A 22,406-nucleotide genomic window follows, 5' to 3' on the forward strand; every position below is an offset into this window, starting at 1 on the left:
TAATACACATTTTATCGCGCACGCGCAGCGGGGAAAATAAAGAACATAAATCAAACATAAATCAATATATTATAAATTATAACATTCAAACATCATTAACTTGTCCTGATACATTTTAATTCTAGGTCCAAAAGTAAAAACGTCCTACGTGTCCACAAGCTCCAAAACAGCTACTGCAAACCTGAACATGTGTTAAAATAAACGTCAAACACTTGCGTGTTGGTGAGAAATCAAGTTTAATACAATACATAGATAACAATAAATCCGCGCGCAACATGTGTATGTCTGGTTTTCAACAAGGGTGTAATCTGATCGGGACCAACTCTAAGAGACAAGACTGCCAGTGCTCACAATTGAGCTCACAAACAAGACTAACTGTGCATGTGTAAACAAAAGAGAAAATCATAAACGAATGTTCTCCCGTGTTCATCTAATGGTACCATGAAAACTGCGGAATAGACCGTCCATACGGTTAATGATCCACACATACAAATAAACAGCCAAGTCTACGTCCGCAACACATGGGATACTGCGCGACTAAAGTTCATAAACAAGTTTGAGACTCTAAGTTGTATGAACACATGAACATCCCAAAACATTAAAAGCAAAAAGGGATTAGATACGAGATAACTCACTTGATAAATGATGCGGTGATAGATAAAGCAAGAACCAACTTTAAACAAGCACAAGTTAACCTATAAATAAGATTATTGTTTTAATGATTTGTTTTAAGTCTTGATTATAAGTTAGCATAATTAATAAGTAAATTATAATATATATTACCGGAAAAGTAGGAAGAACAAGGAGGAAGACGGAGGCAGAGAGGAAGACGGCAGAGAGAGCAAGGAGCAAGAGAACAGGAGAGATTAAGTGTTTTGTGTGTGTAGTGTTAGGAAAAATAATGTTATTATTTATAGAGAAACCCTAGGGAACACAATCCCTAGGAAAAGGGGAAAAGATCTCAAAAAGCAAAAGATTCCAAAAGCAAAAGATATCAAAAGATATGGCAGCTGCAGGGGGCAAGATAAAGCTGTCAGGGAAACAGTAACAGGCATGGGCGGGTCAGATAAAGGTACTGGTCAAGTATGGCAAAAGCAGATCTCAAAAGATAATGTCAGTCACTTTTTCTACCAACCAATGGGGGTTGGTACGCATGCTGCGCCGAAAGTAACTATTCAGACATTAGATAGGTTAGGTCAACAGCACAGAAGATAAGACAACACAAAAGCATACAGGCTGGAATAAACAGAAGATACAAGGGTTAAGCGCGGGAAGGCTGAGTGCGCGAGCGCGAAGGCTGGCACAACAATCCTTAGCGCACTGCGGGAAGAATCACAAATCCTTAGCGTGCTGCGTGAAGAACAAGAATTCTAAGCGCATCGCGGGAAGAACATACATTCTTAGCGCATTGCGGGAAGAACATGCATTCTTAGCGCGCTGCGAGAAGAGTTCTCTTCACGCATCGCAGGAACAAGATGTCTTCACGCAGGCTTCCATGTAAGGAGTCTGGCGCGTGGAGCTGCAGACATCCTTAGGCGGGAAGAACCAAAGGACAAGCAAAGAGGAGGGAAACAAGGCGTAAGGGCGGGACGGCGACAAGAGGGAAAAGAAGGCGGAAAGAGAGAAGGAAGAGGGAGGGGACGGCGGAAAGAAAGAGAGAGAAAGAGGCGGGAAGGAAAATATATATTATTATTAAAAGTAAAATATAAGTATAAATATTAAATAATAAAAGAGAGATCGGGTCAGAGAAACGGGTACCTGGGTCGGGTCGGATCAGGGCAGATGTCACAGTCTCCCCTACTTTAAGAAATTTCGTCCCGAAATTTATCTCGAAGTAGGTTGCGCAGAGAACATGTGCGGGTACTTGATCTTCATTTGATCTTCCCTTTCCCATGTAAACTCGGCTCCGCGCTTGGACTCCCAACGAACTTTCACGATAGGGATACGACTGCGCTTGGTTTGCTTAACCTCGCGATCCATAATCTCAACAGGCTTCTCAATGAAATGCATGGATTCATCAACTTGAACTTCATCAAGTGGAATGTGAAGGTTCTCGTCAGCTAAACACTTCTTGAGATTGGAAACATGGAACGTTGGATGCACATTACTGAGCGCGAGCGGCAGGTCAAGTCTGTAGGCAACTTTTCCCACACGCGCGAGAATCTTGAATGGACCAACATAACGAGGAGCAAGCTTACCCTTCTTCCCAAAGCGGACAACACCTTTCCAAGGCGACACTTTGAGGAGAACAAGATCACCAACTTGAAATTCGAGAGGCTTTCGCCTACGATCTGCGTAACTCTTCTGTCGGCTTCTGGCAGTCAGCAAATGATCACGGATCTTGGCGATTTTATCGGTTGTCTCTTGAACAAGTTCGGGTCCTGTGATTTGAGTTTCACCCACTTCGCTCCAACAAATCGGGGAGCGGCACTTACGACCGTAAAGTGCTTCAAATGGGGCCATACCAATACTGGAATGATAGCTGTTATTATAAGAAAACTCGATCAAAGGCAGGTGTGAATCCCAATTACCTCCAAAATCAAGAACACAAGATCGGAGCATATCCTCAAGAGTTTGAATAGTTCGCTCAGACTGACCGTCAGTCTGAGGATGATATGCCGTACTCATGTCCAAGCGAGTTCCTAGCGCAGATTGGAGAGATTTCCAAAAGCGAGATACAAAACGGCCATCACGATCGGATATGATGCTCAAAGGAGTACCATGGCGGCAGACAATTTCCTTGACATAAAGCTGCGCGAGATGCTCAACACGGTAGTTTTCACGAATGGGCAGAAAGTGAGCAGACTTAGTCAATCGATCCACTATTACCCAAATGCTATCATGTTTGCTTGCTGTCAAAGGTAACTTGGTAATAAAGTCCATCGCTACACATTCCCATTTCCACGTAGGAATTTCTGGTTGTTCGAGCAAACCAGATGGGCGTTGGTGTTCAGCTTTTACTTTAGAACAAGTCAGACATTTAGCTACGAACACAGCAATATCCTTTTTCATACCGGGCCACCAATAAGTAATGCGCAAATCCTTGTACATCTTATCAGCGCCAGGATGAATAGAATATCGAGATTTGTGCGCTTCACTCAGGATATCTGCGCGAAGATTCTCATCAAAGGGAATCCAGATGCGATTGAGATAGCAGAGAATTCCACTCAGATTAGGGACAAAGTGCGCTTCCGCGCCACACGCTAACTCGGCGCGAAGGTTACCATTACTGATGGATGCGCGCTGCGCGTCACGAATACGCGATTCAAGGTTGCTTTGGATCGGCGCAAAGTGAAGCTGCGTGCGCGGCAAAATGCAGTTAAGTTGGCAGGGTTTTCGGCTGAGCGCATCGGCTACCACATTAGCCTTACCAGGATGATACCGGATCTCACAATCGTAATCGCTGATGAGTTCGTTCCATCGGCGTTGCCTCATGTTAAGTTCCTTTTGATCAAAGATATGCTGAAGGCTTTTATGGTCAGTGTAGAGGATACACTTAGTACCATAAAGGTAGTGTCTCCAGATCTTCAAGGCAAAAACAACTGCACCAAGCTCGAGGTCGTGAGTTGTATAATTCTTTTCATGAACCTTAAGTTGCCTTGATGCGTAAGCGATAACCTTGCCTCGTTGCATAAGAACACAACCGAGACCTTGGTTGGATGCATCGCAATACACGACAAAATCATCATTACCCTCAGGTAGCGCAAGAACAGGAGCTTCACACAACAAACGCTTGAGCGTTAGAAAGGCTTCTTCTTGCTTCGAGCCCCAAATATACGGTTTACCTTTGTGCGTCAGAGCTGTTAAAGGCAAAGCGATCTTCGAGAAGTTCGAAATGAAGCGCCGGTAATAACCAGCTAAGCCCAGAAAGGAACGGATCTCAGAAGGAGAGGATGGCGTAATCCAGTTCTTGATTGCTTCAATCTTGGATGGGTCGACATGAATACCCATCTTGTTTACAACATGACCAAGAAACTGTACTTCATCAGACCAAAATTCACACTTGGAAAGCTTAGCATAGAGTTGCTCGGCTCTAAGCTTTTGCAATACCAATCGGAGATGTTGCTCATGCTCGGCCTTGGTCTTAGAATACACCAGAACATCATCGATAAACACGATCACGAATTTATCCAAGAAAGGCCTACACACCCGATTCATAAGATCCATGAAAACGGCGGGTGCGTTGGTTAGACCGAAGGACATGACCAAGAATTCAAAATGGCCATAACGAGTTCGAAAAGCAGTCTTCGGAACATCTTCATCGCGGATGCGCAACTGGTGATAACCAGAGCGGAGATCAATCTTCGAGAAATAGGAGGCACCTTGGAGTTGATCAAAGAGGTCGTCAATACGCGGTAAGGGATACCGGTTTTTAATGGTGAGTTTGTTCAACTCGCGGTAATCAATACACATGCGAAACGATCCATCTTTCTTTTTAACGAACAACACCGGAGCACCCCAGGGCGAAGAGCTAGGGCGGATGAATCCTTTAGCAGTCAACTCTTGAAGTTGGCTGGCCAATTCTTGCATTTCAGCGGGTGCAAGACGATAAGGAGATTTAGCTACGGGGGAAGCACCAGGGACAAGATCAATACGGAACTCGACTTCACGAGCGGGAGGGATACCAGGAAGATCATCAGGAAAAACTTCAGGGAAATCACGCACAACAGGGATATCGCGAAGCTTCTTTTCTTCAGCAGGCTTAACCACATGGGCTAGGAATGCAATATACTTCTTCCGCATGAGCCTTTGGGCTTCGGCGCAAGACATAAGTTTAAGACCACTGGAGGGTTTTTCGCCGTAAATGTAAAGATCACCATTTTCTCGAGGTAGGCGAACCAATTTCTTGGCGCAAATAACTTCGGCGCGATTCTTCGAGAGCCAGTCCATACCAATGATAACATCAAAGCTTCCAAGAGGCATAGGGATGAGGTCGATCAGAAAATCGTTTTCGTTAAGGTTAAGCGTGCAATTTTTAATTACCGAGTTTATTAAAACAGTTTCGCCATTAGCCAATTCAACTGAAAAATCTTCTTTTAAGTTATCGCGCGGTCGCGCAAGCTTCCGCTCAAAGGCGCGAGAGATAAAACTTCTATCGGCGCCAGTATCAAAAAGCATAGATGCATAAAATCCGTTAAGCAAAAATGTACCATTAACTACGTCGTTATTCGCTTGCGCTTGGTGCGCGGTTATGTTAAAAGCTCGTCCACGCGTCACTTGGTTCGAAATCTGGTTCACCGGATTCGCTTGTGTGATTTGCACTTGCAGTCTCGGGCACGCGTTCCGGAAATGACTGGGATCACCGCAGTTAAAGCACGATCTGGGTCGTGGGTTTTGGTAGGTTGGTTGAGGGTTTTGCGGGTAGACTGGTGGTGTTGGCGCAATTGGATTGGCGAGAAGGACTCTACAGTTCTCAGCAGTGTGACCAGTACGGCCACATCGGTTACAAAGTCGACACGGGGTTTGGGTTGGGTGGTGAAATCTACAGGTTGGGCAAAAGGGATGGTTTCCTGTGTAAGGTTTCTTAGTTGGCGGGGCAGGGAGTGCTGGATTGGTTAAGGCATAGTTATGGACTACAGGAGGTGCTGGGTAGGTTGACAGTGGGTTAGGCGCGTAAACTGGGGGTTGGTAAACGGGTTGCTGGACAATGGGCGGGTTGGTAAGCGCATAGGCCTTGCGCCTGCGCTTGAGGTTGTTACGGTTTGAGGGTTCTGGTTTGGTTTCTGCGGGTTCAGGGACAGTTTTGGTGGTTTTGGTCTTCTCAGTTCCCCGCAGGAACAGAGTTCCTGCTCTGACATGGTTGTCGCTGAGCACAGCGGCCAACTCAATAGCGTCAGGGAGGGTAACTGGGTTTCTGGCCCATACAGAATCTTAAATTTCCATGGGGAGACCCCCAAGGAATTTCTCGATTGCTCGGCGTGAAGGGGTAACAAGGTGAGGGACCAGTAAGCTTAGCTCGTGGAAGCGCGTCGCGTACTCGCGCGCTTCACCGCTGTATTGCTTCAAGTTCCAGAATTCTTCCTCCAGGCGCTTAACTTCGTTGGGAGGGCAGAATTCTCGCGTAAGAATTTCCTTGAATTCCTCCCATGTCATGCTAGAAGCAGCCTCTGCGCCACGCGCATGAGCTACTCCATTCCACCATGTAAGCGCTCTGGATTCCAGGACACTGGAAGCATATAGGGTTCGTCTTTCTGAGGGGCATTGGGTATGGAGGAAAGTGTTTTCAATCTTCTCAAGCCATTGGAGCATCACGGTGGCTCCTTCAAGACCTGTGAACTTCGGAGGGTTACCCGCATTAAAGGACTTAATGTTATAACTGGAGGTATTAGCATTGTTTTGGCTCAAAGCTTGGGCTATTGCGGCGGCCATTTCCTGGGAACGTTGCTGTCTACGCACGCGCGAGGCTTCTCTTCTCTGAAATCGGCGAGATAGCGGAGGCATTCTATAAAAGTTTTAATTTTAGTTAATATCTTGGTTTTAGCGCAAAGTTTTAATCTTATAAAGCTTGGTTTCACGGAGTTAGATGCTATCAAAAGTTAAAGTAAAATAAATGACCCAAAATGCAGACTTAATAAAGGTAACAAATTCGAATCAGAAATCGACAATTCATGCATCACCATGACTTTCCGAATTCCCAATTTAAAATATACGAGTAAACGAGTATTGGAGATTGACGATTCATGTATCACCATGACTTTCCAATCTTCAATATAAAATATACAAGAAAATGAGTATTGGAGGTTGACAATTCATGTATCACCATGACTTTTCAAGTCTCCAACCTCAGAACATAATCGTAAATGGAAATTGAAAATCAACTATTCATGTATCACCATGACTTTTCGGATTTTCAAATCCCACAAACGAATATGTAAGTAAAATCAATAAAAATCGAAATTCAACCAAAATCGAAATATCGCGAAATAAAACATAAAATCATATACTGCGCAAGTGCGAGCATATTCATAAATAACGAGTAATTAACAATAAGCGCGCAAACATGAGATTTCTCTCATGCGCGAGAAGGGACTCTTAGGTATTCTAGGCCGTTACGTCTAACCACCTATCCTAAAGTCAACGAGCTCTGATACCAATCTGTAACACCCCGACCAAAGGCGGATTATACATCGGGGCGCCACATATTGTTTCATTACTCGTGACACTATTGGTGTCAATATTTATTAATACACATTTTATCGCGCACGCGCAGCGGGGAAAATAAAGAACATAAATCAAACATAAATCAATATATTATAAATTATAACATTCAAACATCATTAACTTGTCCTGATACATTTTAATTCTAGGTCCAAAAGTAAAAACGTCCTACGTGTCCACAAGCTCCAAAACAGCTACTGCAAACCTGAACATGTGTTAAAATAAACGTCAAACACTTGCGTGTTGGTGAGAAATCAAGTTTAATACAATACATAGATAACAATAAATCCGCGCGCAACATGTGTATGTCTGGTTTTCAACAAGGGTGTAATCTGATCGGGACCAACTCTAAGAGACAAGACTGCCAGTGCTCACAATTGAGCTCACAAACAAGACTAACTGTGCATGTGTAAACAAAAGAGAAAATCATAAACGAATGTTCTCCCGTGTTCATCTAATGGTACCATGAAAACTGCGGAATAGACCGTCCATACGGTTAATGATCCACACATACAAATAAACAGCCAAGTCTACGTCCGCAACACATGGGATACTGCGCGACTAAAGTTCATAAACAAGTTTGAGACTCTAAGTTGTATGAACACATGAACATCCCAAAACATTAAAAGCAAAAAGGGATTAGATACGAGATAACTCACTTGATAAATGATGCGGTGATAGATAAAGCAAGAACCAACTTTAAACAAGCACAAGTTAACCTATAAATAAAATTATTGTTTTAATGATTTGTTTTAAGTCTTGATTATAAGTTAGCATAATTAATAAGTAAATTATAATATATATTACCGGAAAAGTAGGAAGAACAAGGAGGAAGACGGAGGCAGAGAGGAAGACGGCAGAGAGAGCAAGGAGCAAGAGAACAGGAGAGATTAAGTGTTTTGTGTGTGTAGTGTTAGGAAAAATAATGTTATTATTTATAGAGAAACCCTAGGGAACACAATCCCTAGGAAAAGGGGAAAAGATCTCAAAAAGCAAAAGATTCCAAAAGCAAAAGATATCAAAAGATATGGCAGCTGCAGGGGGCAAGATAAAGCTGTCAGGGAAACAGTAACAGGCATGGGCGGGTCAGATAAAGGTACTGGTCAAGTATGGCAAAAGCAGATCTCAAAAGATAATGTCAGTCACTTTTTCTACCAACCAATGGGGGTTGGTACGCATGCTGCGCCGAAAGTAACTATTCAGACATTAGATAGGTTAGGTCAACAGCACAGAAGATAAGACAACACAAAAGCATACAGGCTGGAATAAACAGAAGATACAAGGGTTAAGCGCGGGAAGGCTGAGTGCGCGAGCGCGAAGGCTGGCACAACAATCCTTAGCGCACTGCGGGAAGAATCACAAATCCTTAGCGTGCTGCGTGAAGAACAAGAATTCTAAGCGCATCGCGGGAAGAACATACATTCTTAGCGCATTGCGGGAAGAACATGCATTCTTAGCGCGCTGCGAGAAGAGTTCTCTTCACGCATCGCAGGAACAAGATGTCTTCACGCAGGCTTCCATGTAAGGAGTCTGGCGCGTGGAGCTGCAGACATCCTTAGGCGGGAAGAACCAAAGGACAAGCAAAGAGGAGGGAAACAAGGCGTAAGGGCGGGACGGCGACAAGAGGGAAAAGAAGGCGGAAAGAGAGAAGGAAGAGGGAGGGGACGGCGGAAAGAAAGAGAGAGAAAGAGGCGGGAAGGAAAATATATATTATTATTAAAAGTAAAATATAAGTATAAATATTAAATAATAAAAGAGAGATCGGGTCAGAGAAACGGGTACCTGGGTCGGGTCGGATCAGGGCAGATGTCACAATAGAGAGGCTGCTTCCGGTGAGACCCCCGGCTCGATAGTAGTTTTGCATCATGCCTTGGACATAAGGCACATAGCACTCAATCATCGGGACACCGGCTGATCGGTGTATGTGCCCTTGTCTTTCGGCTATCAACGCCACCACATGATGCCTGATTAACCTTCCGCCACTTTTAACGTTATTTTCACGAGATTAGTAAAATAACGTCAAAATTAGTGCAATTTTACTTTTGCCCACCCGAGGGTTCACACATATATACATTATATGCGCGCACCGCAAGCAGGGCGTCTATTTTATATATGAATAATGTTGTAAATGATGGAATCATTTATAAGCCATTTCTTTACAATCTCTGAAATAGAGGTGAAGGTTTTCTTGGACCTTTTGTTTTCATATTTATTGGTCAAATAGTTGACCGTTGATTGATCAAAATACCTACTTGTGGTTATGGTCTTAAACGGGAAACTAATTAAACCAACCAACAATAAATTATGCTAGACCAAAAGTACAATTATTAATTTAACATTGAGTAATTACCAATCTATTATTATTTCACCTATTTCATGTATAGTACAATTTACACATGTCATCATTTTTTAATTTTTTTTTTTCAAATTTACCACATGTCACCCCTAGAATCATTTTTATGTTACTTATACTTTACATTAAGCTTCCTTTTCACATATACTTTAAAAACACGACAAACAATATGACTGGTTAAACAACACCAATTTGGTTATAAGTTAACGGGCAAAACACAAATGAAGATTTTGTTTTGACTTTTGAATTAACCAGATTAACCGTATGTGACTCCTTCATTTGTTGGCCGATTGGTTTTTCAGGACCTCATCAAGGAAACGGAATTTCATATATAAAAGAAATATGTTAAAAAAAACTAAACATAAATTGGAATTGTCATTAGATATCATTAGATCTTTCATCACATCAAAGTTACATAAAGAGCGCAAATACTCATCACTAGTCAGAAATTTAAAAATAAAGTAAAAAACACATATTCCGCTAATTCTAGAATTTTAAAACATTTTAACCAACTTAACTAATTTTTGCTTTTCTTGAAGGGTTTGTCACACACAACATCAAGCAAAACAGTACTCTTGCATTTAGGGCACTTAGGGTATTCTCCAGCAAGCATAACATACATCAAACACCTCGGACATCCGGCGAGCATCATTGAAGTTGTTTCCGGGCTGCTTGAGTACCGAAGCTCCACCGTATCATCTTGAACTTGCTCCAATGACACACATGAGTTTGCTGGAGACACGGTGATTGGCGAAGACCGGTTTGGTGATTCGATCACTGGCCAGCGAGTTTTCGGTGGCGATAAGTTCAGCTTAAGGTCAAGCTTTAGTCCATCTCTATTGTTAGTTCTTCTACTCATGATTCCTGAACACATCAAACATGAAATATGTTAAACCTTTGAGAAACAAACAACATGATCATATAGTCATATGACATGTTTGTACAATCGTACCTTAAATTTGATAGCTTTTGTCGGGTGATAAGACAATACAACACAATACTAGAAGTTGGATGGGTAATGTGTTGTTTGTGAGGCTATTTATAAGAGCTTTTGTGTGGGTGGGTGTTTAAAGGGGTAGAAAAGTAATTAAATGATTGAAAGATCCCAATCTTTCTTGGTGTGCAATTAAAACTTTCATGTTTGAAATTGAAGGGAAATAATAGTGAGTGTAGCAAGTATTCATTGTTTAGGCATTTGTCATTCTTTAAAACTAATGTTGGTGTGTAGTTATAATTTTCATGTGTCAAATTAATATCTAGTTTATTTAAGTTTTGGTATGGGTGATGAATTATTTGTTTATAATTCTACATGATGTGAATATAGTCACATTTGGGTAAGGGGTGGCTCAACATTTTTATTGTTCATGAATTAGATGCCAAAAGAATTGGATTTTGAAGAAATTAGAAAGATCATAATCACTGATAGGGTTGGTGGTCCATTAACAAAACCTTTAAATAACTGAGTTGATAGAGTTTGAGAGGTCTTGGATTCAAGTCTTCTAGACGAGAAGAAATTCACACTTCGTAGTTAAAAAAATTAAAAAGAAACAAAGAAAGATCCCAATCTTTCTTGGTGTGTAATTATGACTTTCATGTGTGTAATTAAAGGTAAATAAGTAGAGAGTATAACAATTATTCAGTTCTTTAGGCATTTGTCATTCAGTTAACTATACTTGGTGTGATATTATAACTTATGTGTCAAATAAATTTCTTGTTTTTTTTAAGTTACCTTACCGGTGATGAATTATGTGTTTATGAAGCGAATGTCTCATTGTAACTTGTCTTGTTTGCTGACTTCTAGTTTTTGCTAGTAGTCTTGTGAATATAATACCGTCATTAAAAAAAGTGAGTATAGTTTGTCCCGCTCTTATTAAATCACATCTAGCCATCTATGTCTGGTTCATACGCTAGATGACTTAACATTTTAGATGAATAAAGCGAAATAAAAAGTAGATTGTTACAATTCAAGTGGAGAAATATTAACTTTGGGTTGTAGGGTAGAAAACTAGAAATTCATATTAATTGATTTTACCAAGACTTAACTCATCAAGAGGCGTTTCATATTTTATAGTCATGAAAATTTATTTATGATTCCTCTAAGGGTGCATTTGGTTCGCAGATTTTCTCAGACAAAGTAAAATTTGTTATGTATTAGACTTCGTTAAAAATATGTAGAATTTAGAGGGGTTTGAATATGAGAAAGGATTTTAAATTTGAAATGAATTTGAGTTAAGGAATAGTCATTAACCCACCCCCACCGCCACCCCGACCTCTAGTAATGATATTTGTAAGTTAGATCATATTGAGCTGGGGTTGTTCAAATAGTTTGAAGCCTACTCAGAAATAGCTTGCTTAAAATTGATTCGGTTGTAAACGAGACAACTTGGCTAGTTGGCTTGGTTTGTAAACGATCATAGTTCAATGTTGACCTATGTACCACTTGGTTTGGTTAGACTCTTGAACAACCCTAGATATGGTTGATATGGGCCACTGGAATATCCATTTTTTTGCCATATAACAAGCAAGAATAACAACCTCAAACGAAAAGGGGCATACGTGGTGTGTGATTTAACGCTCACATTGGTCCTAGGATGGTCCAGATCGCTTCGCGATCTAATTTATGCAACCTATGACTTCAAGGTCACAAAGTAACATCCTCAAACAAAACACTTTTTTATCCGGATTCCATGTTAATAAAAATAGGTGCACCAAACAACATAAATTAATTCTGACTCATTTTGTATGTTGTACAACTACCATATTGCATGTCTAGTTTCATTATAAGATAAAACCCATACAGAATATTAATAACTATAACAGAAATACCAAATGTTATTAATTACTAACGGTCATCCACTGATACTGAAACCTAATTATTTGCCATAAAAAATCCCAACCATTAAGCTATAGCTACCAATGTTCAATAAACAATGAGGCAAGTCCATTGTACATGTATTGATGCCAAATGTACAAGCCTTTGAATCCACATTGCTTGGTCATCAAGCGTTAACTTGTAGCTACCAATATACATGCATACATTAACACCAATTGTATATAGTACACCCTATAATTAAGCTCTAGCTAAACGCTTTGAATCGAATATTAAATTTCTATCAATTCCAACCACACTATTTAAATTCTTTATGATGAACATTCAGTTTCAATTATGTATGATCAGCACAGAGTTATTAAATTTACTTAGTCTTTTTCAGTCTTCTTTTCTCTCTCATAAAAGTTTATATGAATTTTCTTTCTCATCTTATGTAATAAAAATAGTAACATTTATATATTTAACTAAAGTTTTGTAGCATTTTATCAAATCCACATAACAACAATTTTCTTTTGGGGGGACGGGGCACCGCGTGAAGGAGATCCATCACGCATGATGGCACCACTCAACACCGTCGCCGGTGGGCTATCACGCGCGTGATGGCAATATTGCGTGATGGCCATCACGCAAGTGATGGAGGGTGATGGTGGGGTTCTCGAGGAAAAAATGACCGTTGCGAGATGGAAGTAGCCGTTGGGAGGTGGGGGGGTTACCGGAAAAAAACAGGGAAGAAGGAGGAGCTGTTGCGTTTTGTTGGGTCACCGGAAAAAATAGGGGAAAGAAGGAGGAGGCTGTTGCGTTTTGTTAAATACAATTTACACATTTAACCCCTTAACTTTCACATTTCTTTTAAAAAGAATTTAGAATAATTTACGAATTAAACCTTGAATTTTTGAATGCTATAAAAATTATATAAAAGTCGACTAAGTTGGCGGAAACGTGACGAGGCCTATATCAACCATTTTTTGTCGGTTTTTATTTATTTATTTATTTATGTAACATTTAATCTTGCAAAAAAAAAAAAACAAAACAAAAACAAAAAAATTCTATCACACATCACCACCCCTAGTAAAAAACCATCACATGTGATGAATTTGAGGTTGGTGATGTGGCACCGACTGGGTGAGGTGTGTGATGAGTGATGTCACCACATCCAACCCCCCTAGCTTTTACTCAATTCATCATTAATGTATATCGACTATAATTTGTTTACCTTATAATTACTTCTCTTATTTTTTTTACTTAATTACTTCGTTGTTACAGTTAAAAAAACACTAAAATTACTTCGTGGTTGTAATAAATCTTATATGTTTATTCTTAACCATATGTTATAATTTTCTAGAAACTAGATAACTTTCTACAAACCAAAAAGGCATTCGGTGTTTCAATATATTAAATAAGGTTTTGTCTTTCAAAACTGATGAGAGATTAAATTCATATGGGTTACAATAATAAAATTTTAAAAGCCGTTAAAAGAAAGATAACTTTCTACACCCTTTTATTTATGTATCTCAAAATCCATCTCTCTAGTGGAGTACAAAAACTAAACGGAGAACGGTTCAATCGGTGATACTCACGGCATATTGTTGTATATGGAAGATGAGAAACATGACCCTTTTTTAAAACGAAAGGGTCTAAGTTATTCAACATATAAAGAAAGAAAGAAAGAAAAGATATAGGTTTTTTTGGGAAAATTGGTTTTAAATACTCCCAACTATGTCCTATTGGCAAATAACAGTCTCAACTTAACATTTGCCTGGTGACGGTCCCAACTAAAGGTGTATTTGTTTTTAATAGTCCGCGACTAACGAAATGTTAACCCCGTTAGTCCGATGCTTACATGGCACGCCTAGTAATCAAAAATTGCTTATGTGTCAGCTTACATGGCATGTGACTGTTAAAATTATTAATAAATATATTATATAATATATTAAAAGATTATTTAACCACCACTTCATCTCCCATTCTCCTGTACACCATCTTCAACAAACAACCACCACCATCTCCCTCTTCAACCCACCACCCGTCCACCACCATTGCTTAATTTTTCCGGACAAAGTTAACCCCATGGGAAAGTTCAGGTGGTTCACCTATCTAACTACCACTGTTAGTCGTCTCAACCCTTCTACAGCTAATTCCGCCTACCGTTGGGCCACCATACGTTGGGCGGAACCCTAGCCGCTTTTCCGTCACCGATCTGAGATCTTAATTAGGTTTTGTAACTCCGCGGAGCTTCGATTAGTCGTAGTATTTGTATGAAACGCGAACATATAGGCTTCAAAATTTTGATACTTTTGCATCTTCTCCTCCGATGAACTCGTATCCGACTCGTTTTGGGTTTAAGAAACTAAAACCTGAGCTAAGGTTACTCTAATTTTTGGGGATAGTCTAATGCTTTAATATAATGATTAAACCTAATACAATCTTAATATAGAAAATATGCTTTACAGTGAAGGTGGTGGTGGTGGCTCGCCGGAGTGCCGGAGATGAAGTTGTGGTTGCAGAAGGGGAGAGACGGGAGGCTGGGTTGGGTTAAATAATATTTTAATATAATTATAAATAATTTTAAAAGCCACATGCCATGTAAGCTGTCACGTAATCAATTTTTGATAACTAGGCGTGCCACATAAGCATCAGACTAACGGGGTTAGCATTTCGTTAGTCGCGGACCATTGGAAACAAATACACCTTTAGTTGGGACCGTCACCAGGCAAATGTTAAGTTGGGACTGTTATTTGCCAATATGACATAGTTGGGAGTATTTAAAACCAATTTTCCTTTTCTTTGGGTAAAGAATAGAATAAAACTAATGGGGTGGATTGAAAAACATGATATTGTAAACGTATGTGCATGTAATCAGTGTGTATGTTATATCTAGTCTAGCATCTTGCTAGTCTAGTTGTTGATTCATTCAATAAGATTGACCGTTAGAAAAACATATTTTGCTACATTTAATGATGTAAAAAGAATGTGGTTAAATTTGATAAAATGGTTTTATCCTTTTCTCCTCCAATCAAAGTCTTACCGGTAAACAGTGTTGTAGAAATCGCTAGTCGATAGTCAGGCGGTGGGGTGAGACTAGTGATTAATCGAGATTAATCAGGATTAATCGGATAGAACTTTAATGAATAATTTTATACACACATATACATTTTGGCCGGAAATTAGCCGGAATCTCATTAGAAACCGTTGAATTTGGCCGGAATCTCGTCGTAAACCACCGATTCTGGCCGGAACCTCGTCTGAAAACACGAATAAGTCTGATTAATGGTGATTTTGGCAGGATTTGACCATTGACTGATTAATTGGCCGACTAGCTCAAAATTAATCGGTGGAGTGAAGACTAGCAATTAAACAAGTGCCTAGTCGGGATTTTTACAACACTTTCGGTAAATACTAAATAGATGTGGATATATTCCTTCATGGAATTAAGTATTCCACCAATGCATTTATACCTTTTAACACATTATGGAATTTGCTTTCTTCTCATCACGTGACTCCTGCTTCTATCACGTGTGTAAACTTCAACTACCAGATTAGATTTCAATGGCAGTGTGTTATTAGCCACCATGAACTATTAAAGATAGCCACATGTTACTGACCAAGATTCATTAACCTAGAATCTTAATACACATGTAGGCAATTAAACTTTTTTATGGTTATCAACCTAAAGACACAAACTACCAACTACTAATATAATTGTATAGATTAACAACACACAATTATACGAGCACCAACCCTTAGCATGTACTTATATGCACACCAACATCACATCACCAATAACGGAACTTATATGCATTATTCTGTATAGAAATCAAATACGTCTCGACTATTTCGAGGCTTGAAATGCATAATAAAATTGTGACCCTTTTCATAAGAAAAATTGTTTTCAATTCAATAACCCAACCCCCATATTGTTCTATAGGGTTAAGTTATAATCCTGCATAGTCTCCTAAATCTAGTAAGGATACAAAGACACAATGGATCACAAATATAATGCAATTCTGAGGAAAAAAAATATAAATGTCTAGAAAAAAGAAAAATGATAAAAATAAACAAAAAACATAACGATAAATAAAAATGCACAATGATCTAAACAAAAAAACTAAAATCTACAAGCTTTAAATCGAAACCCGAAAACCTAAAATCTTATATTGTAGAGTTTAACAAGACGGTTCCAATGCCGTTAGTTTGAGTTCAATCAAAGTTTGTTTGATACGACTTCATAGTTTTAGAAGACTATGCATTTGAACTCAACCCCTGTTATTTATGTGTATGTATAATTATAAACCACAAAAACTATTATCAAACAATTTTTAAATCAAAATTACTTACTTTTAAGTAGAGACCAAAAATTTAGACCATAGAGAAATAGGGGCTAAAACGTTTGTTTTATTTCACTCACCTTTGAGTTATCCTTGATTGAGACACTTTTAAGTAGAGACCAAAAATTTACATAAACATTCGTATATATTATTGTAAATATGAAATACAAGGAAGTTATACAAAAATATAACCACCTATTATATCTTAAAAGCTCTATATGCAAATGTTTATATGTGTCAAAGAATTCATTAAATAAAATCAGTTACAATACATCCGCACACATGCAACTCTGTAAGGTTGTGTAGGATAACTAGTAAAAGCTAATTATCATGCCATGTCAATGTCACGTAAGCAATGAGATTATAACTTAAATAGCACGTTGTGGGTTAACTTGGTTTAACTAATATTTAAAATAAAAGAAAAACAATAAAAAGTAATTAAATGTGTGTATTTTAATAGGACTGGTGAGTTTAAAGTGGCACGCACTCACTAAGAAGGGAGAATGCCGCCGTTGAAATGGCGCAAGAGGGCAACAAGGAGCTAGGCGCCATCATTGTTAATAGTGTGTTGTGGTTGTTTGGCGCCACGGCTTGATGAGTAGGTATATAACCCCTTTTTATCTAGCTTCACAACATAGAGCCTAATAGTGGAAAGTAAATACTCATATATTTTCAAGTATACAGTTAATAAAGCAGGTGTTCAAAACAACAAGAGCCAGACTTACTGACATTTAGTAATAGTGGTAGTTGTTTTATTTTTGATGATGGATGAGAAAGTTGTTGAAAACATTTAGTTTTCTTTTAAATTTTAGAATTGCACAAAGACAGAAGAGTACACACATTTGTCTAACTAGGATTCAACCTGTGCGCTGCGATGAAGGACATACTGATAACTCCGTCAGTGTCAGTTTGTTACGTGACCGGTAAGGTACGGTACTACAACTCGTTATATAGCAACTGAAAGAATAACCTAAAAATAAATTTGTAATATGCCTAAAATATCTCGTCATGTGTTTGTATTTTTTTTATATTGTTATTTAATTTAGGAAATTTATTTAGGAGTAGTTTAGTTTACCATTTCAGATAATATGATAATGATAATAATAATAATAAGAACAATAAGAATAAAAGGTATTTTTGATGTAACTAAAATTCTATCATTGTTTAAAAAAATAATTGATAAAGTTAAGTTAACATTAAATAAAACAATTAAATTTTTATTTAGTTTAGTAAATAAGAAAAGCTTACTCAATTGATAAGAGAAAATAAAATAAAAAAGAAAACTAAATCAAAACATGAAATTAAAAGAAACTTAAAAAAATAAATAGTTAGCTGGACAATTAATATTTAATAGTAAACTGAAAATAACTTAGTAAAACTTAACAATTAATTCATTTTGAAGTTCATAAACCAAATTTAAAATAATTGCTTTTCTAAAAGTTGATTCAATTTGTTGCCGTCGCCTCAGGCACGGAGGTGCACAAAAAACTAGAACCTGGAACCGGGCCCGATAAAAATATTAGGAACTGGTTTTTTTATACCCGAGTTTTTAATACTCGAACCCGTACCCGACTCTACCTGTAGGGTACGGATAGGGTATGCATTTCAGTACCAAAACCCATACCTGGAACCGGACCCTATCTGTACCCAGTAATACCCGAAAATCCAAACCAGTTTTATACCCGAACAGGGTTTTAAAAATAACCGGATGCGGATTTTTCAAATATCCGATATTACCTGAAAAATACCCGGAAAAATAATCTTAATAGGTGCAACCTCTAAAAAAAATCAAATATATATCCGAAAAATACCCGACAAAAAGCCAAAAAAACCCGAAAATAAGGTTTTTTTCAATACCTGGAAATAGGGTATTCAAATACCCGGTTCTATACCCGACCCTAACCCGATACACAGGGTATGGTTTTTAGAGACAATACCTGGACCCGAATCCGACCCGAATATTTTCAGTACCCGGTCATACCCGAACCCGGTATTTAAAAAACCCGATTTGTGCACCTCTACTCAGGCCACTCAAATTGATTGGCTCAAGGCCCATGGCATATTTTAAGTGAAGCCCATTAGACCTAAACTTCCAATCTTTCTTTTAATTTTCATGATCAAGGCTTGGCCCATAAAGACCAGTTTGAATGTTTGATTAATTCAATTTAAATGTTCTCTCTCACACAACATAACTAATTTATCCATCATTTACCTCATTTTTTTCATGATACCAATCAAAATAAATTGAATTGTTTTAGTTTATTCTCTACAACTTTTTCCTTCTTGAATCGTTGCAATTCTTTTCAAAGCCAATTGTAGTCCCTCATGACCGCTCCGCACTTACAAAAACAATAATTAGATGGATATGACAAATGAATGATATAGGGTAAAAATTGATTGTTTATAATGCTATAAATGTTTCTAAAGTTGCAACTAACAATATACTTATATCCCAAGTGGGCTTGTCAAAGTCCTAGTACTTTAAAACATCATAAGAAAATGCTAGAAAATGACATTAAACGGACATTCAATGTTCCCACACAACGTTGGAATATATTGAAAAACCCGGCATATGCATGAAAACACCATAAAATACAAAGTGCCACGTATACATGCATAATTCTACATAACATGATACTAGAGGATCAAAGCTAAACGATTTGTGAGTTTAGTGAAAATGAGTTTGAGGCGACAATTTGATCAGAAGAAGTTACTTCAAACAAAAAATGCTAACCAACGGAAAATACGCGACTAAGAAACAACAATCAAGTCTAGTTTGTATTGTAATTTCAATTATTTATTTTAATTATTATCATTATATATTTTTTTATCAATAACAAAAAACAACAAGAACAATGTCCCCATTTAAGTATTTGATGTGTATAGAGTGGATCAAAAGTAAGAACTGAGAAGAAACTTAAGAGGACACAAAAAGGACTTCGCGTTAAACTATATTAGCGCCGAAGTATAAGAGGAATTGAGGGTGATCCTGGTCACCGTCGTTTTTTCGTTTAGTAGAATAAATTTTAGCGATTTTATTCAAAAAAATTTATAGGTATTGAACACGATCACTTCCGAGAAAGGCACTGTTATGACTAAGTCCAGACTTCGCCACTCTTCTTAACATTCATAATGGAAAAGTTCCTATTTAAGGACCATGCAAACACAAAACAAAGAAACCAACTACAACATGGATAAGTGTAGCATCCCATCACTTACATGTTACATATCAATATTAAAACTTTATTAATAATTATTTCCATACCACCACATCCATGATGTTACAACTTACGAATTACAATAACAAAGATAAGTAATACACAACATATTCAAAGTAACATTAAAGTATAGCTCAAAAGTATGTTTCTTAAGGCATTGACCTTTTGAACTCCGTTATAAGCGACTGATTAACAATGCTATAACCACCATCCACCACCAAGTTAACTCCACTCACAAACTTACCCTCATCACTCCCTAAATACAATGCCGCCATCGCCACGTCCTCCACCGTCGGCGCCGCGCCTTTCAAAACAGCCGAAGCACGCACACATTCATCCACCACCGCCTTCTCCATCCCAAGCGCATTAACCAACAACGGTGTAGCCACACCATAAGGCGAAATGCAGTTCACTCGTATACCATATTCTCCTAACTCCACACATAAGTTCTTCATCAAGCCCACCACCGAGTACTTTGACGCAGTGTACGCGTGAGTTGTTCCACAAGCAATCGCGGACACCACACTCGAAGTAAATAAAATCACCCCGTGCTTCTCTGGGATCATGACTCGAGCAGCGTGTTTGACTCCCAAGAATGAACCAAGCACGTTTACATCCAAAACACGTTTGAAATCTTCGACATTTGTGTTTAGGATTGTGCTATTTGAGTCGCCGGAGACACCTGCGTTGTTGAACATGATGTCATAAGATGTCACAAGAAGATAAAGTTCAGGGACCAAAATGAATAACTTAATGCGCAAGTTATATTTTTTTTATTTAGGTTATTTAAGTTACACGTATAGTATGATTGTGTCACTATATTAAAGTTTTTTGTTTGTTGAGTTGTTGTCTAGAAAATGCTTGTATGGTTTATTGGTTTTTATTCATTGTGATTCGTTTTCAATATTATAAGTGTCAGCCATATTTTTCTTTCAACATGACTTTGCACATTTATGACATACACGTGTCCTAATTAGGCTAATTGGTTGCCTAAACTTAGATAAGCATGCAAGACAGTTGTCTCGACTGACGTGGGCTATAGCTGAGCCCAACAGGCCTTGACAAGGCACCTACCCAAGGCAACTGTCTAGCTCTAGTCTACTTATTCAAATTTAGGTAACCGGTTAGCCTAACTACATAACATGACACCATAAGAGATTCGCCAAGTCGTCTTGAAAAGGAAGACATACTAGGCTCACTTGGTGCCGAAGGATCTTACACGATATTTTAAAAAGTGGCACGTACTGATCGGTTGAACCAGTTGTACCGAATTTCCGTAAGGCAACGGTATTTAGAGCCCGATACTTTTGTATGGTTTGCTTGAACATCGTACCACCGGTTTTTTTTTTTAAAAATACTGGTTTAAACTGTCAAACCGGTTTTAAATTTAAAAGATTGACTTTTAAAATAGCAGTTAAAACTAAAACGAGTAAACACGACAATGAAGATTCGTTAATTAACCAATTTTGTATCTTGCAAATCCAATGTTGGTTTATTTACATATTTTGTAATTGACTAATTTCGTATACAAAGTACAAACTTTATATCTGGCTCGATCATTGTTCATATGTGATATTTGGTTCAAGTTTGATGTTTATTAATGTACTTTTGGGTTATTGTTTTTGGTTGAAATTGTATTTATTTGGAATTACAAGGTAAATTGTTCAACCCTGTTGAATCTCCCGGTCCAACCAGTTGTACAATTTTTGTACTAAATCTGAAACGAGTAAAATAACAGGTTTAAAACATTGACAAATCGATTGTCTATATTGGTTAGGTATTTTATCTATGCCTATTTTGTAAACTCTATGGTCAAAGATGCCTTTTTTGGTAATTTCCCCTTAACAAAATCAGCCCACGTCCAGACTCGAGCAACGAATCAAACAAGTTTGCATCGAAAACACTTTCGAAAATTTTGATACTTGTGCTTAAAATGGTGTTGATTGGGTCGTCGGAGATACCTGCATTGTTGAACATGATATCAAGCTTTCCATATTTAGAAATTGTGGTGTCTACTAGGTTCTTAACATCGGAATCGTTAGAAACGTCACAATGAACATACATGACACAATCGTTTCCGAACTTAGAAAGTAAGTCTTGACAAACGTAAGTTCCTAGTTCATCTTGGATGTCTGCGATCACCACTTTAGCACTGTGTTTGGTGAAAAGCCTCACCGTGCTTTCTCCAAAACCGCTAGCACCGCCAGTGACTATGGCGACTTTATCTTTTAGTCCGTAAGCATGTAGAATGAATTAGTTAATTAGTAAAAGTAAACGCATAAAATTAAATAAAATTGAAATTGTAAAAGTCTTTTAAATTGTGAGAGTTCAAGTTTTAAAGAATGAAAGAAATAATAACAATAATAATAATAATAATAATAATTAAACGACCTTTTGGTACATGGGGATGATGAAGTATTACACAAAAGGGAGTTCATGTTAAAAACTTTGGCAGAAAATGGTGACTATATGCAATTTATGGGTTATATTTATAGGTGGTTAGTTATAGCGAAAAATCTAGG

General features: G+C 38.2%; 1 pseudogene across 1 annotated transcript; it reads right to left on the reverse strand.

Moving 5' to 3' along the window:
* Positions 1–20,033: 20,033 nt before the first annotated feature.
* Positions 20,034–22,164, reverse strand: LOC143614061 (short chain aldehyde dehydrogenase 1 pseudogene; annotated as a pseudogene). The gene is made up of 2 exons (XR_013150233.1): positions 21,846–22,164; positions 20,034–20,566 (listed from the first exon to the last, which is right to left on the reverse strand). The product of XR_013150233.1 is annotated as a short chain aldehyde dehydrogenase 1 pseudogene (transcript).
* Between the last annotated feature and the right edge of the window lie 242 nt (positions 22,165–22,406).

Source organism: Bidens hawaiensis, unplaced genomic scaffold, assembly GCF_021521415.1.
Source record: "Bidens hawaiensis isolate Kalapana, Puna unplaced genomic scaffold, B.hawaiensis_p1.1 tig00038812_1, whole genome shotgun sequence".
Lineage (NCBI taxonomy): Eukaryota > Viridiplantae > Streptophyta > Magnoliopsida > Asterales > Asteraceae > Bidens > Bidens hawaiensis.